The sequence below is a fragment of the Cimex lectularius genome, unplaced genomic scaffold, assembly GCF_000648675.2.
Source record: "Cimex lectularius strain Harlan isolate CLEC.00 unplaced genomic scaffold, Clec_2.1 scaffold113, whole genome shotgun sequence".
Lineage (NCBI taxonomy): Eukaryota > Metazoa > Arthropoda > Insecta > Hemiptera > Cimicidae > Cimex > Cimex lectularius.
Window position 1 is genome coordinate 1511405 of NW_019392858.1, and position 17527 is coordinate 1528931.

Sequence of the window (17527 nt, forward strand, 5' to 3'; positions counted from 1 at the left end):
GTGGCTATCGCTAGAAGAGATAAGGGCAAATACCTATTTACAGACATTAAAAATAATGTACTGATAAAACGAGTGAGAGGGCATACAGATAGGGTGAGGAAGAGAGCAAAAATGTGATAAATTCTAAATGAATAAACAATGATTTTTTGTTGTTACAGTTACGCTAAATATTTAATAAAAGGAGAGCAAAATAATCACAACAACATCGTATGATTATGTACATCTCACAAGGTTTATCAGCCAATTGACGGAAATAAACGTTATCAACTTCTCTGCTTTCAAATTTTTTTATTGTCTTATTTTAAAACTAATCGACTATATTTCAACATTTCAGTCATTTATCATACGTTTATAAATGTAGTAAACAATTTAATTTTGAGCAGCGTGCAGATAAGATGAGTAACAAAACTGTTTTTTTCCCCAGTATAATTGTGAATAGTGGGCCAAATGAAAAACAGGGTTAAAAACGCTTAATAATTTAAATAAAACATAATTTACAACAAATAAATTGTTGAAGTAGTGAGGAGCGGTCAGGTTAAGTGTATAACAGAAAAACACTTTTTCCAATTTATTGATCAATAAAATGAAAAAAGGTGTTTTTCTGAAATACCTCTAACCTGACTGCTTTACATTACTTCAACCATTTATTGAACGACGGGTCGCTAAATAGCATACATTTTTGTTTACAGCGTTTGCTTTTAACTCAATAGTTTTAATTTATTTAGTACCTCAATCTACGAATGTACAATGTACGAAATGAATAGTAACATTATCTAGATCCAGATGATCGAGTTTACACACCGTCGCTGTACACTGTTTTCAGTCACATAAATTATTATTAGTACTGTTGATCGGAATATGTGTCTTTATATATATATAGTNGTATAAAGATAAAATTAAACTTTATTCTCTGTTGTATCTTCAAGTCACTGCATTTCCGTAAAATACTACAATATGTTACGTTTACTACCATTAAAATATACAAGGACTATGGTATTTTTTTGTCAGAATCTTATTTTTTGTTATTATTACCAAGTTTTACCAAGAAAAAATTTGATTCAGATTTATTTATTTATTTATAGGCAATAGCCCATTTTATTACAATAATTACTAGAAAGATAAAGAACAGTTAGACTTATAAACATAAAGTTAAAATTAAAAAAAAGTTTAGTACATTTTTTCTGTATATTTAGTACACCGAACTTAGCAGTTGTGACCGTTAAACTTTCAGAGACTTTTTAAGACTTTCTTGGCTGAGTCTTTTGCCATCCTCTCTCCTAGATTGTTCCTACAGCAAGTATGAGTTTTTAACATGAAACATTCGACAAATTCTTCTTTTATTGTGACAATTAGTGTTGCTTATTTGTACAGTTTGTTTTCGCGTGCTTGCTATAAAATCGTTGATTGAATAGCAGCGCATACATTGTATATGATGTGTCATTAACGTAGGCTTTCTCAGTTCAAATTTTTGTGCGATACCCTCTATAATTAGAAAATGAAATAAAATTTGTAAAGGGGAGTTACAATTTGAACCTTTATTCAATCACGGGCAAATAAGAGAAAACCGGCTGTATCACGTAGCCCGAACCCCTGTGTACAAATTTTGGAATCGTTTCCTTTTCGAATATTCTCTTGTAATCTCTTTATTATAACTTTCCCAATTTAATATCATGAAAAATTAGCATTTATAGACCATAAGCTTTCAACATTAACAATGTATAAATAAATTTTAAATTGTATTTTGATGTTTTAAAAAACATACCAAACTTATTATCAGTTATAATGATTTCGTAGATTATGTATAATATACCCCATATTTTCAAGGAGGATGAATGAATAGTTAATTCTTCAAGAAAAATGTTTTATTGCTTTTGGAAGGCAAATCTTATTAGTAATAGACAAAAAAACTGATTACAATTTTAAAAAATTTCATTTAATTTATTAAAATTATAAATTAGTTTATGGAATATAAAAACGATTAATGTCAGTTGTTACATATAGACAAAATTAAGTTAAGTCGCCCGAAAGGAAGCGGCCGTTTAGGCCTGCATGTGACTTCAATAAAAATGATGGATAACGGCCTCACTAATAAGCAATTAAAACCCGTTGAGGGCCATATTGGGTTATCAGGAGACAGTAAAACAGTTTATTTCGGTCACAAACCTATCTAGACCTTTTTTAAGAAAATAATATTATCGCACAAGTTATCACACTTTTTTCATTATGCAATTGCGGACGATATGGTTGATTTAATTTTTTTAAATCTGATTTTTTTGTATCGATCAAAATATATTTAGAGATGATCAATTTAATTTTACTAACTGCGCACATCGTTTTTTCAACCATCTATCAATGTAAATTGAATATATTTCTTTTTTTAATTTAGATGCCTTCTATTTATTAGTAGTTATTTACATACTAATCTAACTGGATTTGGAATTTGATATTCTTTTATTAACACTTTTTACTTAAAGATGATCCTTTATTCAGACCCAAAAACTTTCAGCTCAACAAAATTTAGTCTTTTCAAAATGAAATATTTTGCATTCTAGCTTTTGAAATTTAGTACTTGAGTAAGGGTGTAAATCGGAACCGTGGGCCAGATAAGGAGACGTGGTCGGATCGTCTTATCTTCCCACCACCCATGTTGGTTGAAATACACCAAGATGCTCAGACAAAATAAAGCATCTGTTTTTAAGTCTGGTTAAAAAGACCATATATATTTTTTTGTAAAAAGGTTGATGCTACAACTTTACAGCAACATAAATTACATTGACGTTTTATGTTAATACATAATAATTTTGCCAATACTCGTTAAGGACGTACAAGATCAAGATCTTAACGAATCGAAATTTCTATTTGATGAGTCAACCCGGTTCGTTTTCCGGATTCCCGGTGTCCTGGTGTACTTTTTTTATGGTGTTCGGCGTATAATGTAAAAGTTGTTTTCCTGACCTTTTGATCAAAAGACCAGGAAATTAGTGAAAACAATCTAGAAAAGAGATTACCCGAGATGATTACGGACCCTCAGTGTGTCATTTGCACCTATTAAAAGACCATTATCTGCGGAAGATCATGATTAAAGGAATTTGTACTCAAACTATTTCAGGGATGTCTGAAATTTTTGGTTGTCTGAACGTCTTTAGAAGTATATAAAAAATAATCATTTCAAAATACATTACTCTTTGTTGTAGTTGTAGCCGAGTGTGCGGCGGTTCTAAAAAGATACATTAAACTGCTAGAAGCCTATTTTGACCTGTGGAACCTGTCAGTTAATCTACAGAAATCTAAAGACGTTGTGTTCAGGAAAGGTGGTAGAGTAAGTTCTTCGGATAGTTTCTTCTACAAAGATGAGGCAATGCATGTGGAGAACGAATAGAAATACTTAGGCATTTTAATTACTCCCAAGCTTTCATGGTGAGACATGGCTCCTCAATTAGCATTGAATCAAAGCTGGTCGTCTATTATATATTATGACCCATAACACGACCCCGATCAATGTAAAATTTAATATATTTAACTCTGTGTCTCTGGCAATTCTTTGCTATGGGGCTTTCAGAGATTCAAAGCTGTGGAAAAGGTCCAGTGATATTTCAAAAGAAAACTTTTTTTCTTTACCAGTGGCACACCAAATTGCCTCATCTATTTAAAAACTACCACCAATCTACTGTTTTTGTTCACTCTCAAGCTGCACCTTTCCTTTATCTTGAAGACGCTAGGTTCTCCAGACTCGTGACTCTCAAAATTTACCTCACTTGAAATAGTTCAATCAGTGATTTTTAGATTCTCTGTCTGGAAATCACTATTCGCGAAATATGATATTGGCTTCTTCCTGTCATTGGAAAATATCACTAACTGGAGAACTCAATTTTCGGCTTTCTTGACTCAGATTAATTCCTAACACCGCAGTGAATGTGTTGATCGTGCCATGAGCTATAAGAAGCCCAATTTTGAACGTTATTCTTAGGTTGAGCTGCGTTTGCTTTTTAAAATGCGCTGCGAGGTTTTTTACTTGAACTCGGCCGTGTGGAATAGTGGTGAGCAGGGCATCTGTTCGCTTTGCAATTCGCATGCCCTCGAATCTGTTATAATTTCTTGGCAGAGTATTCAATTCTGGGTGAGATTTGCTTGCTTTCCTAGGTTGCTAGGTCACTCTGTCAAGGGGTGAACTTCTGGGTTTTTTGGAGGTTCAAGATATAGGCCTTTGATTGGGTTTATGAGGCAGGCTAGGAAATACAGATTCTAGCTAACAGAAGATTTTAATTTTTAATTTTATTATTGAAATAATATATATATTTTCTAATTTTTTCTCTTTTTTTTAATGCATACAGAATTTTCATTGTTCTAACACGGCGATTCACAGCAGGCGGATTTTTCGATTCATTGTCTGTCTGCTGTTATGTTATTCTTCCCTCTATTGTATTTTGGTTTATATTGTAAATATAACAATTTTTCATTCATTCATTTATTTATTTGTTGGATTTTATGAACAATTTTTTTTTCTAGCCTTTGCAAAACAAAATGATATGATAACATATATTTCATTGGATTTTTTAACATAATTTTATTAAACACTTGAAATATTAAAGAAATTACAATTAGCAACATTTTAAATATAGTTTTAAGCCTGGTATAAACTTCTTAATACTTTCTAAGCAAACTCTTAGTGTCTGAATACTTCGGAAAATACAGATCCATCGATCTATTTTTATACATGTTTTATTAAAAAATACTATCTAACAATGAACGTTACTGTTATATCACACTAAGCATTTGTATCTATTCTATCTTTAGGTCTTTAGGTGTTATTGTATAGTTTTAAATCTGATGGGATTTATTACTGTGATTATATTTGTTTAAAATAATTATACAGTTCGGATGGCAGAAATCAACAATGAGCGTTCCTAATTGCAGGCCTAATGCATATCCTGAGGAGGAAACATTGGATGGAAGTGAGTTTAAAAAACTAGTAATTGGCATGTTAACCTGCAATATTTAATTTTCTTGAAAAGTTGAAGAACCGTCCACTTCTATGAAAAATTTGTAAAATGTCAGAATGAACCAGATTAAGTAAACAACCAAATTATTATTTTCTCAACAACAAAAACACACGGCCGCTGTAAAACACTGAGGTTATGTTATTGTTTCATTGTGTTTCACGACTAATTATGATTAATTTTACTTTGTGAATTTTTATAAATCAACGTAGTAGATAGATGACACCTTTTTAATGTCATTCAAATTACAAAGCCATTGGGACAGATTTGTATCCAAAATTGACCGTCAGCAAATCTGAAATAATGATGGTTTTCAAGATTTTAAAATAAACTTCTCAGACGTTCTTTTACGAGAGTCTTAATTTCTTTTAAAGAGACGTTTATTATCTTACATAATTACTCATTCGACGTAAAATTTTAGCAGCTCGTTTGGATTTTTACGGTTCAGCTTGTTTATTTAAAAAAAGGTAACATGAATACGACTGGAATGACAACTTAAAACATATTATTATCTATTTTTGTCAAAAAGCTATAAAATTTTATAGCGGACGCGTTTCCAAATTCAATTAAATTCCAAATTAGAAGGTAGATGTTTGCACATGGCCAACAACGATCTTGTGCATTGTTTAAATTCTCAGACGTTTATTATGTTGAATTTAATTAAATGTAAACCAGCTATTGATTTTAATTTTTGACTTGCCATCTAGCGTTTCTGTATTGTGTTTGTCTTTATTTTTATGTTATGAACATTTCATAAATTTTAATTTACGTCAAGCAACAAAGCTTAATGATTAGGACAATTTTAGAAAACCTTTTTAAAATTATACTAAAAATAACTTGTCAGTCCAGTCACATCACCTATAAATATATACATTTATAATTAGATTCTTTATTGTTTTGGCTAGTTCGTTATCCAATGTAATCTGACTGTGTCACGGCAAAGATTACCAGGCTATCTCATGATGAATTAGATATCTCTCTGTGGATTTAAAATATTGGTAATAAGTTCTATGTTATGGTTAAAATTAATTAGATATATATTTACACAATACGTAGAAAAAATGGCAAATCTTCAAAAGGACAGAGTTTGAAAATAAACCGTTGAAACAGAAATCGTAGAAAAAAAAATTATATAAGCTTTAAACTGGACGCGTAGGTCGGACGATAGCTAGCAGGGAGAATGTTCTAGTAGGCGATGGAGCAAGACCATTGTTATCACCGAGATAAGGTAATGTTTACTTTAGATACCTATGTTTGCTCAGGCTCTACCATTAGACCCCTTAACCGTTCTCTGCTTGTCTCTGTGTACTGCTTACCTCCTCAAAACTCTCTTGTGTACATCTAAGCAACTTTCTATTTAAATCCAAGAAACTATTGGCCCAGGGAAGATAAAGCAGGGCTCGGGCAGGTTTGTTTTCGAAACCGCCCGGATCCCTAATAGGACCTCGCCGAGGGGTGCGAGCCGGTTACGAATTTTTCCTTCGTAAAAAAAGGGAATGCGCGTCGACACATGTGGTATTCAGAATAAGCAAATAAGCTAGGGCGAACCTCTTGAAGCAGCATGTGTTCGAACAACTCAGTTACTACGTGTTGTGAACAACTGTTTAATAGGGCGGCTTAAATCTACTTTGACTAAACTAAATTACGCCTATACAAAAACTCCAAAGTGAAGTTAAAGAAATCCATCCGTGAAGTATAAAGAAAATCGTAATTAACATGAAATGTCGTAACAAATAAATGAACTCGAATAATTGACGGTAGTTTATGTTGAACGTACTAATGATTGAAACTAAAGACTGACTCATCTAATTTACACACTGACAAAGCAGTAGTTTGTTTAGTATTGGATTTTTGGCTAAAATATATCAATATATTGATCCCTTGAAATCAGTTTTATTTTCCTCTTCCTTCTTCTCGACCTATAACATTCAGTATTGGGTCCGTCCCATCAACAAGATTGAAAGGCAAGGTAGCATATCCAAATTGAGTATTTACCTTACTATTACCATCGTACATTAGAAATTTATGAAAAATTAACTTCTACGCCGAGAACTGAAACTGCAATTCTATCGAAACGGGGGAGCTAACCAATTCGTCAATGTCAACCTGTAATAGTACAGTCTCACAATTATAATCATTTTCTTGGTTTGGCGATGGACGAGAATCATTTTTACAACAATAATTTTGAAAATTACGTTTTCATTTGCGAATTAAAATAATATAGATAATTAGCCTGAATGATAGTAATACTAATAATATACACATGTCAAGGGTTTTGGAATTCTTCTAACAAAAGTATCAGTATGTTATATTCACTTGCAATGGTATGGTCAAGAAAATGAGGAAAAGTCAGCTTTAGATGTTGGGAAAATGGACAGAGTGCTGCCTATAGTAGCACGGTTCTTCTTCTTGACCTATGCCACCGAGCTTGTGACTATCCCGCCAGCAAGAGTAAACGTCAAGATACCATATCCGAATTAATTATTTAAAAAAAAATCAATCGACCATCCTATGTTAGAAAGTTATGGAAAATTCACTAATTTCGTGGTCCGCTTGAAGCTATCAATTCATTACAATTAATTAAGGTTTTTAGTTGAAATGAAAAAAGTTAATGGCACGCCGTTGCTTACTGAAGGTGGGGTTGAGATAGGACGTTGATGTCCGAGTGGATCGAGGTCACGATAGCTCAAGTGGTAGAGCAGCGGCGTATGTAGCCGAAGATCGTGGGTTCGAATCCCGCTCGTGCCATTAAATTATTTTCATCTCAAATAAAAACCTTAATTAATTGTTATGGAAAATTTACTTCTACAACAAGAACTGAAACTGCAATTCTGTCAAAACTGCAAAGCTTTTCAATAACCAAATGTCAATCTGTAATACAGTATTAACAATAGTAATTATTATCTTAAATTCACTAATTTCGTGGTCCGCTTGACCAATTAATATATTACAATTAATTAAGGTTTTTAGTTGAGATAAAAAAGTCAATGGCACGAACGGGATTCGAACNGCAGCGGCGTATCAAGCCGAAGATCGTGGGTTCGAATCCCGCTCGTGCCATTGACTTTTTTATCTCAACTAAAAACCTTAATTAATTGTAATTATTATCTTAGTTGGAAGATGGACTTATCACAATAATATTGAAAATTGCAGTTTTCATTTGAGAATTGCAGTAATATTGACACGGATGTTTATTAAGCAATAATCATACATAAATATGTGAATTATTAAAGTACTAGATGATGCTGGTCGTTGTGGTGGTTAGTATGGTATTTTTGTAATGATTTTGTGATCGCCTTGTAATTTAAATAAAAAAAAAAAAGTTTACGTAATGCAGTATATTTTTCTATTTTCTGAGTAATATTTGCAAAATTTAATTATAATTTACTAATGTTTTGTTGACCTCAAACAATATGGTCAGTATTTCAAAGGATATGTAGTTTGGATATATCAATAACAAAACAAAAAATTATTCGAGTGTGATTGACCCTTACAGCCTTTTTGGGAAAAATAACACTAATATTTGTATCTAACAGCATTTTTTCGTTAATTATCGACCACATTAAATGTAGTTGGACTAAGGGTATTAACAATTAAAAAAGTTTACTTGAACATTTAGAGTAAATCGAATACTTTATTTGTATTTTCAAATTGGAATAATCAAAGGTCGACATGTTGGGGGTAAAACCCTCGAAATTACTACCGCGATATTGAAATCCGCAAGGGCCCTTGACAACATTTATGTGCGATATGGGTATCAAAATCGCCTTGCCCATTTACTTATCGAATTGCAAATATTTGATAAAAACAGACGGCGATAATGAACGAAAAACTATTTACCTTTATGCCGATATTTTTTTTAGGAGTCGAAGCCGAAAAGTATAACGATGTAGTTCGTTATACTTATCGCGTCGGCTCGTTCCTACCACGATTTATAGTCTTTGCCTGTGAGTTGAATGTTACTCATAAAACCGGCTTATCATCATGATTTAGTAGTAGTTTATAATTTTTATTTTTCTGGCATGCACTAATTGCAATAATGTATAATCACATTAAAACAATGGTTTATTCTGTACATTAGTAGAACTTAGTTGAAAACATACACTGGGACCTTTAAAGTAAAACCATATAATTACCAGATACTACCAAACTATAATAATAACTAATGAAATAGGAAAAAGCCTAAAAAAAATTACATTTAAAAGGGCTTTTAGCGACCATTTCACGCCAACATAGATCTAAGTTAGGTACATATCTATCTACCTGAGCTCTATGAATTTCTGACTCTGAATTCTTTCAAACCTTATCACACACTTCAAACGATTTCTGTTGCTGCATTTAGTAACTAATGTAAGTTTGAAATTTGTAAGATTCGAAACTTATAATTAGTAGTAAAATATAAACCTTAATAAATACATAACATAACATATATAAACGTTAAAAAAACATAATGTAGGTAAGTTGAATAACAGGTAGCCCTTATTGGATACCAGCATATAAAGGACACCATGGCAATGAAAAGGCGGATGGCCTGGCCAAAGAAGGTTCTAATACTGCGTTTGTCGGATCACAACCGGTATTACCTCACTCTATGAGCACAGCGAAAGAGACTATTACTGGGGCATGAAACAATTCCTTAGGGAGTAGAATTTATCCCCGAGACACAGGCAATCGAAAGAGTTAAAGTGATCAAACCAGCAGAATCGAAATAGCTATTCTCTTTCACAAGGAAGGGAATTAGGAGGCTGATGATTCTGACGGGCCACTGCCCACTGAGAAGACACCTCTCCGTAATGGGTATTCTACCAGATCCCTTTTGCCGTTTTTGCAAAATAAAAGAAGAAACGGCAAGGCACTACCTCACAGAGTGTGATAGGTATGCTAGGTCCAGATTTGAAATATTTGAAGGGGCGGACATCACCAAATCACTCCCTGAGATAAAATGGTCCAAAATCTTGGTGATTGTGAACAAGACCAAGAGATTTATGCAGTACACGTGGCGGATCTTGGTGGCCCACCTTGCATTATATATATATATATAAGTTGAATACCAACAACAATCAACGAAATATATTTCTGTATATAATAAATATTTCAGGTTATTCCCTTTTCCGTGTTGCTAACGAATACACACACACACACACATTCCTATATATTTTGCATTTACATTTTACATGTGTGCATAAGAGAAAAGATAATAAAATATAGGATTAAAGAATAATTATAATTTTCTAATAATCACGTAACTACGTGAAAAACGACTAACGTAACTCTCTCTCTCTCTCTCTCTCTCTCTCTCTCTCTCTCTTTCTTTCTTTCTTACTCTTATTCTCTTTCTAAACCTCACAATCAAAAACATGCGAGGTGAGTTGGCATTTTCTTGTATATTTCATCAACATTTCAAACAGTATACGATAATATACAAGAATATACATATAAAAATTATTTAGTAATAGTAGTAATGTGTCGAATACAGTAGTAATCAACCATAGTACCTAATTATAGACTTTTGAAAACCGTCGGACTTAGCCTTTGCTGGCTGCAGGCTGTAATTAAATATAGAGCATTCGTTATATGCAGGAGGTGTTCTCCACGGGGTCCACTGGGCTTGGGGCCCGCTTAAAATAAAAGCTGTCTTTCATCTCTAATTTTAAAGGAAGAAGCAATGGCTTATTGTAAGTACGTGGCTTTTAGGGCTAAACCCTAGCCGGTGTTAAAAGTGACGCATATACACGCGTTGGTTGTGTCGATTTATAATTTACAATTTATGTAGAATGAGTTCATTTTCCAAGATGAAACTCTTAACTTCTAAACTTAAGCATTAAAGAGTGATTTATATTTATATTTCATAAGGATTGTGTAATAAACGTAACAATAGGTGTATTAATAGGTCCTGGATCACAAAGAAAGTGAATGGTTACATCGTACTGCCCTGGGGCTTGAATTTAGATGCACGTTGAGCCCCTCTAAGACCGGGAGAAAAATTTATTTCTACTTCTATTTCTGTTACCCTTCGGGAACGCTAACAATTTATGTCGGTATATACGTTTTATTGGTGTATGGAAATAGAGAGCGTCCTTGGTCCAACTGTTAAATATTTTATCTAAGTTTTTTCTCTATTGACATTTAGTGGTGTTAAGATGCTTGTATAATATTAGGTGGTATGTTATGGTAAAAAGGATACTAGGAAATATTATTAGATAGCGGAAACATTCTGTGCTCAGACGTTTCAAAGGATAATTCTAATTTCTTTCTAATACAACAGTCTCTAGAGGTGCTAAAACAATACTTCATATTAGATTCACGAAAAAATATATGACCTAGTTTACATTAAAAAAATTGAATTTTAGAAATTTTTTGATTATTGATAAACTTTGATAACTTTTATTATATTTTTATTGCAATATACATAAAACGTGCTGTAAAATGTTATATTCACATAGTTGATACGAGCAAGCAGAAAGGCGAAATGAAAATATTAAAATACGGAAAATTTCAACTTTCAAACATTTTTTTTTACACGAACTTGTCTTTTAATTTTTTTTAACCTGGGCCTATTTACAAGGAGTGGCGGATACGTGTCCGATATTTCGGAATGTAGAATCACTAGAAAAAGTTTGTTCCAAATTCGTGACCGACCAACCTGGTCGACCCCTTGTAAGCCTCAAGACGTATCAAGAGGGTGGAAGAACAATATAACTGCTCCGTAAAAGGACAATAGGATTTCTGTGTCTGTTTTGATAACATTAACCCCTGACTTGGTTACAATAAGGGCGTTCTGGTGCCTTGGAGACAATGGGGTAGGACGTGATCGAATGACCGTCTTGGGGATGAAGTGGTCTCTCCTAATTTTTCACGTCCACACACGTCTGAAGCGACATGTGGGACGGTAAAACCAATATTTGGATGTGAAAGTGGAAGATGTTATCACAAGAAATGTTCCAGAAAGACGAAAAGATTTTCTCACTGTACACTTTTCGAAATATATGGACAGATTCGGTACACCTTTTTGAATTATGTGCAATAATAGAAAATATTTATTAACTGATTTTTAATTTAAAATTTGCTTACTTTCTATGATAGCTACGAAAGGATGCTTTGCTTTGTTTATTTATTTTAAAACATCAATTTGTTAACGTATGCTGTGTTATAAATCGTTTTTTACACTCTAACTTAATTTAGTTTAGGTTCTTGCTCCACCCTAGAAAGAAAACACAAGGGACATTTTCTTCCCAAATTATCGTTGACTCATTTATGAAATATAAAAAAGTCAATAATTCTTGCTTACTGTATTTTTTATTTCTGTCACACTTTTCGTTTTATTAGAAAGTTAAAAGTATCCCTTAATCCTATGATTTAATTAACTTAATTTAACTTTTCTGTTATGCATACATGTAAAATGTATATGTAAAATATATAGGAATGTTTGTGTATTCGTTACCAACATGAAAAAGAGAAATAAACAAAAAGAGTGAGAGTGAGAATGAGAGAGAGAGAGAGAGAGAGAGAGAGAGAGAGAGAGAGAGAGAGAGAGAGAGAGAGAGAGACAGTGAGAAGGAAACAAAGAGTGAGAGTTTGAAAATTAAGTTAGATTAAGCTGGCCGCTATGAGCTATAGGCAACTTGCAGATTTTCTGTTCTACAGCAACCAACCTTCTATTTATCATTACAATGGATCCTCCTATGCTGAATCCTCCCTCAAGAATGATGATCGTCCTAGTAAGCTCAATATGTAAAATATCAGAAGATCTATAGTTGGTCTTTTCATGCAACTCAGTTTAACGAGATTAAATGCGGCGACACTGAGTATATGAAATGTTTTTTTTTTCTATTTAAAAAAATACAATGCGAGGAATTCCATTACATCAAACACATGCCGTATGTTATGAAAAATGGAAATAGTTCAATAAAACTATTAATGTAAAGGAATGAGTTATGATTGGACCACAAGTTCTTTCTTGTTTCCTGTGAAGAATCTGTGAATATGTGCCAACGTTAGTATGGTTTGCCAAAAATGCCATGTTGTTTGTTGTGTTCAATATTTAGGCATGATTTACCGAAGTGTTGGTTTCGTTAGGTCAGCGGACAAATTTGGAACTCTATATATCTCAACGGAAATGAAGACATTCTGTTTTGGCCCAAAAATACTTTCAGAATTTTTTTTCTGTTGGCAAGAGCAACCATCTAGCCTCAGAACCGCACAAAGAATAGCGGAAACTAGACTGCTAGGACTCTCCATTACAGTATACCAATCCGACCTCGCCCCATCGAAATACCTACTACTAGTTCATGTCTCACTTTATGAAGTTATAGTTACTTAATTCAAATAGAATAGAAAACATAATAATATTTGATATTCATTTTGTACATAAAAATGTTGAAGTGTTTCTTTCATGGTGTGAGACATAGAACATAGGAGGCTTGGTAACACAGTAACAAGTAAAATTAGGTTGATCTAAATAAAAAAGTGACTGAGATAAATAATCCTCATTATGACAACATGCTTCTGTTAGATAACTAATTAAACCCTTCACGTCGTATATTTTCATCTGTAGATCAGATTAATCTCGCCATATTAAATTTAATAATGCTCATTGTTAATTCAGCAGTGAAATGCCCTAAACGGATAAAGTAGAATACAGCATACAAACTTTCAATTTATATCCGATCTTTACTAAATAATCTTAAGCATTCAAGTGCCCTGTGAACCAGTTCATATTGGATTTTCCCTTTCATGGCGGCTTTCTGGAATTCCAGGAAGGGGTGATATATAATAAATTGTATCTCCTTCTTATTTATGAAAATGTACTGAACATTAATCCACATACTTGACAAAATTAAATACCAATTTTTTGACCAGAACTTCAATATTTTAAAATTAAAAAAATCTATAATTGTATCTAGGAAATGATCGATCAATTGAATGAATATCTGCTTTAATAGTTAAATAAATACTAAAATTATAAGCACCTGTATACAAATTGATATCTCAATTGATATTTCAAAACATTTTTCTTTGTAATTTTTATATCCCAAATTCACTATAAACTATTGGCTGTATTATCTTTAAGTAATTTATAATAAGCATATTTCGATTTGAGGTTGACTATAAGGGTAATTGTTGGAAAAAAATAAACTATGGTTAGGAGAACTATGGCGATTAGTGCTGAACTATATATGCTATTTTTGCCAACTGTAATACAAAAACTGAACAATTTTACAATAAACAATGATGTGATTTTCTGTACTATTTTTTTCGAGGGATCAATTTATTTTACTGATCACTGTAATTTATCATATCATCCAGTAATTCTAGATAATTAATTAAATCTACTAACGAACCATTTGGTTTTCATCGTGCAAAATTTGTAAATCAACCAAAAAAGCGAATAAAGTAGAGAAATCCTTTAACGAAAAAATGGAATATATTTTTCGTTCGACCTTGTTCAGAACTTCCTTGATTTTACGTTAGAGTGCAAATTATCTAATTGATCGAAGTGGTCCTTTCTTGAGTGTTTAGACCCTCAGATTTTCATTGACCTGAACGGTATCCTGTCAATTAATTCCTTAATACAAAAACTAAAAATACAATGATTAGATAGCTGTGCCGATATGAATAAAGGGGGCGAACATTTACATTATCTTAGAAATACTAGAAAAAAAAACTTTAATATCTTTTTCTCTTTAATGTTCACACGAGTACAGCTTTGAACGCTTGTAATTATTTATAGCTCTTTACAATAAAAATCTCATAGTTTCAGTATTTTATAATATTACAAATGATGATCAAGGAATGGATAACTATACAATATTAATAATTGTTTTCTAATCGTGTTCGTTATAAAAAAGAACTATGTGGGGAACATTTTGAAATTGATTGGAAGATAACGCTATATTGCTGTATTATTAACACCTATTTGATGAAATGTTCAATTTATTCTTAGGTATTATATCAGTAATTATTAAATTTCAATTATATAATATAAAATATATGATAAACTGGCAAAAAGCAATGAACAAATTACATAATTTTACTTTGATAATTGATTATAATATCATATATGTTTAAAAACATATTTACAACTAAGCAATGTGATTTGAGTGTTATAGATGGCTGGCTAGCATGTTGGATTTTGAAAATTTGCTCGGAGTTTGATTATCATTCACACACACATAAAATTTGGGTAAACGTGTTCGAATATTTTTAGTTGATTTTTCTCTTCATCTGTACTCAATAGTGGAAAACAATGGGAATAAGCGGACCAGGACGATAAATTTGTTGACACGAATAAAATTGGCTATCGTAGATCCGGTGGTGAATATACGTGACATGTTTTTAATACATTCATTTTTGGCTTGTATGGTAAGAAGTTGAGTTAGTTGATAAATTGATTTGTCAGTTGATAGAACACATCAAATATTTTTATTTATCGCTTTATGTTTTTTAAAATAATTTTTTGAACTAATCTTAACAACCAATGACTTTAAAAGAGTAGACAGAGAGAGGAGGAGAGAAGAATAGAAAGAGAGAGAGAGAGAGAGAGAGAGAGAGAGAGAGAGAAAATGTTGAAATGTTGGTTGAAAACGATTATATTATTGCGATTATAATTAAATTTAATTTTAATAATTATAAATTTAAATTTCATGGTCAAATTGAATGAATTTAAAACATAGAAGGGTGTTAGGAGTAGGTCCTCCTATTTTCGCTGCGTACCTCAATACTAGCAAATACAAGACTACCTTATGACAAAAGTCTACTATGTTACACAAACTAAAAAATTCTAACATAAGATAATAAATTGCCCTCTGATTCTGAACCCTACAGACAAATCTAAAAAATATGAACCCACAACTTATTTGTATAAAAACACTGAACCTACACCGCCCAGACGTGACAGTTCCTCAAAAAAATACAGAAGCCCGTCAATTCTAACAGTCCACATCCAATTACAAACCAACTTGCGTAGTAATCAAAGTTTATACCAAAAATTGCCAAAATCTAATCAGTGAGAATAGAAGTACCCAGTAAACTTATCACAGTAATATGGCGGTCAGGTGAACAAGGATTTTATCTATTTTTTCTTTTTTATATAGTGGTGTAGGAAAGTATTTGTGCAAATAAAGTAATCTTTAAAAATGAAAAACAAACTTGTTAAACTAATCTTTTTAAGACGGAATAATTGAAAATTTCAGAGATTATCAGATCATTAAAATCAAATCATTAAAATTTTACAGTTTTGTGATTTGAGCCGGCGTTTAATTAAAACTAGGGATGTATTTGCACATTCAATACTGATATCTGATGAGAGAATGAGATAGCTAATGAACTTTTAGGTTATTTTTATGACTAATAAAATAAAAAAAAGTTGTTTTTAATAACTCTTGGTTTAGTCACGGTTTAGAACACCTGGTTGGTAGATCGCCTTTGCGCCGAAACCAGTTTCGATCCGCGAGCTCCGTAAATTCAGTGCCATGACGTTCAAAAGGTTCGATGCGGTCCGCGTGGTCGGGTGTGGCCCAGCAGCTTCGTAGAGCCCATTAATTATTCATTAGGCCATTTTACGCCTCCAGGCCCTCGTCGTCGGGCATAATCCGTACTCATTGACCTAGGCGGGAGACAAAACCCGTGACGAATTCTCTCTGGAGATTTCCGCTCCGGGCCCGGGCTGCACCTCGTCGTCGAAACTACCAAATCGTGCTCTAAAATCCAACCGGGTCTTGTTTGTTTTCAAAATTGTTCGCCATTGTTCGCAGAGCCAGGGCGCCCTTGAAGCAGTCCCTGCGACCTTATCTCACATCACGCCTACACCTTCGTGAAACCTGCCTTTCCCAATCAACTTCCTATTCTTCGGTCTTGACCGTACCCTTCTCCTAATTGCAGGCTTTCTTCCTTTAATATGCGTTTGTACCGACTAAATGACTAAGTCGTTTCATGTAGCCGGTTGCCACAACAACAGAACAAAACCATAAGAACCACATAGTGAGAAGTGTTTAAAATTATCATTTTCTACTCAACTTGTAAATTAATCAAGTTTTCAATTTCTCATTTCAGTGTAGCGTTACTCATTTTAAAAGTTTAAAGGAAAGTTATTTTTTGTAGTCATATACATACTCTAAACGTCTTTTATTATTTACTCTTATTTTGTTCCTGTGTTATATCAAGCGAATCCTCCACTTTGTTCGTCCTTTAATGTAAAAACGTACATTTTAATCACGCTCAATTCTTTGTGGTACTTTTTAAAAGTCGCAACAGAGAATGACTCGTTTCATTTGGAAGGTTGTACCTCAGGAGAAAATCTCTGCCAACCAACATAACCTGCGTCATCAGCACGCCCATCTCTAATGATATATTTACGTTTTTTGTAGCTGCGGCATCGGAATATCCGAATTAAAGTTCATACTGCCTAACGGGTTTTTCCTCTGTAAAATAAGGATGGAATAATGTACTGACATAAAATTTCGCAACACATTATGCGGAAGTATAATAGAATCAACAATAATTGGTATACAAAGTAAATTATGGCATACAAA

The 17527-nt window shown here is 32.8% G+C and overlaps 1 long non-coding RNA gene across 2 annotated transcripts in view; it reads left to right on the plus strand.

Moving 5' to 3' along the window:
• LOC112127594 overlaps positions 1 to 17527 on the plus strand; it is a 43352-nt gene that overhangs the window by 14127 nt on the left and 11698 nt on the right. Inside the window, exon 1 of one of the 2 annotated variants that reach the window (XR_002910642.1) lies at positions 5954 to 6225. The exons of the other annotated variant lie outside the window; for it this stretch is intronic. This is a non-coding gene — a long non-coding RNA (uncharacterized LOC112127594). Of the gene's footprint in view, positions 1 to 5953; positions 6226 to 17527 lie in introns of those variants that run through there. 2 annotated transcript variants of the gene reach the window in all.